Below are 2,500 nucleotides of genomic sequence, written 5' to 3' on the forward strand. Positions count from 1 at the left end.
GAAAAGGAGGAGGAGGTGGGGAGGGGGGAGATGGAGAAGAAGTAGAAGAAAAAGCAAAAGAAGAAGCAGAAAAAAAGAAGGATAATCACAGAGAGAATATTTGTGTCACTGATGATAATGAGAGTCATGCTACTTTTACTGCTGTTGATATCAATATTCGTGACAGTGACTGATGGTGATTATTGTCACTGAGTAACAAAGAACGACATCATCACGATCATCACTATATCATCAACGCCATCATCAACACCATTACTATATCACCATCAACGCCATCATCACTATACCTGTAAGTATAGCTATTATCATTATCATGTTTGTCTTCATTATCTTTACCATTACGATCATCATTATCATCATCAGCGTCATCATCATCATTGTTATCATCTTTATCACTACTATCATCATTGTTATTATTATTACTAATATCATTATCATTATCATCCTTATTATTACTATCATTATTATCATCATGATCATTTTCATTAACATTATCATTATAATTATCATTACTATTATTATTATTATCACCTTTATTATCATTATTATTATTACTTTTATTATCATTATTGTCATTACTGCTATTACTACTATCATCATCATTATAATCATTACTATCATAATATTAATTATCAATATTATCATCATTAGTTATTAACATCATTATCATTATTATCGTCATCATCAATATTATTATTATCATTACCATCATTATCATTATGGTCAATATCATAATCTTCATCACTATAATTAGTATGATTATGAGTTTTATTATTATCATTATCATTATAATTATCACCATCATTATCATCAACATTATTACTATTATCATTATTATTGCCATTATCATTATTGGTGTTGTTATTATTACCATTATCACTATTATCACCATCATCCTTTTTATCATTTTTTTATCATCCTTATTATCATAATCGTCCTAATCACATTACGATCATCATTGTAATTATTATTATCGTTAACATTATTGTTACTATTATCATTATGATTATCATTATCATTACCTATATTACTATTTTCATTATCATCGTTAACGTTATCATCTTGATCATTATCATTATCATTATTACTGTTATCATTACAATTATCATCATTATTATTATCGTTCTTATTTTCTTCTTATTATCATTATTATCATCATTAGCAGCAGCAGCATTACCAACATTATTGCCACGATTATTATTATTATTTTCATTATTAGCATCAATATCATTAATGTTATCACTATTATCATAATTATTATTATCATTATTCTCATCATTATCACCATCACTATTATCATCATTCTCATCATTAGTACCACCATCCTTAATACACGTCACAACCACCACAGAACACAACTAGAACAAAATAACAACAAACATAACCAGAAATACAAATGAGAACTAACAATAAATATAACAAACAGAAACACAAACAAGAACAAAATAAATAAAACAACCAGAAACACAACGAGAACAAACTAACAATAAATATAACAACCAGAAACACAAACAAGAACAATATAACAACAAATATAACAACCAGAAACACGAGAACAAAATAAAAACAAACATAACAACCAGAAACACAAATGAGAACAAACCAACAATAAATATAACAACCAGAAACACAAACAAGAAAAAAATAAAACAACCAGAAACACGAGAACAAACTAAGGCCCGTACTTTTGAAACCTTTCGCCAGGGCTGGCGAAAGGTTTCGCCGGGCGATCCGGAATTTCGTACTATTAAAATCATGCCTGGCGAACGTTCGCCAGGGCTAGCGAAAGATCATATTGGAACAGCCTGGCGAAGAAAAGGCGCGAGAGCTGTTTGAATACCATTTTATTGCTTTCAAGTTATAAATTAGTAACATATTTGTGTATGATATGATGTAAGAATCACATTGAAATTCTAGAATATCTTAAAATCATAATTCATTATGAAATAACGTATATACGTATTTTTTTCAAGACCTTCGATGTTCCAGTCGAGAGCTCAAGACATCAGCTGTAACAACCAGATACACAACGATAACAAAATAAAGACAAACATAACAACCAGAAACACAACGAGAGCAAAACAACAAATATAACAAACAGAAACACAACGATAACAAACTAAAAACAAACATAACAATCAGAAACACGAGAACAAAACAACAACAAACATAACAACCAGAAACACAACGAGAGCAAAACAACAAATATAACAAACAGAAACACAACGATAACAAACTAAAAACAAACATAACAATCAGAAACACGAGAACAAAACAACAACAAACATAACAACCAGCAGCACAACGAGAAAAAAAAACACCCACGTCAACAGTGAGCGTGGACGGGAAACACAACGATCACAAACTAACAACAAACATAACACCCAGAAACACGAACAAGAACAATGCAACAACAAACATAACAACCAGAAACACGATAACAGACTAACAACAAACATAACAACCAGCAACACAACGCAAACAAAAAACCACCCACGTC

General features: G+C 30.0%; 1 protein-coding gene across 3 annotated transcripts in view; it reads right to left on the minus strand.

Annotated features, from left to right (window-relative positions):
• LOC113808299 (uncharacterized) overlaps positions 1-2,500 on the minus strand; it is a 62,885-nt gene that overhangs the window by 7,711 nt on the left and 52,674 nt on the right. The window lies entirely within an intron of this gene.

Source organism: Penaeus vannamei, chromosome 26 (assembly GCF_042767895.1).
Source record: "Penaeus vannamei isolate JL-2024 chromosome 26, ASM4276789v1, whole genome shotgun sequence".
Taxonomy (NCBI): domain Eukaryota; kingdom Metazoa; phylum Arthropoda; class Malacostraca; order Decapoda; family Penaeidae; genus Penaeus; species Penaeus vannamei.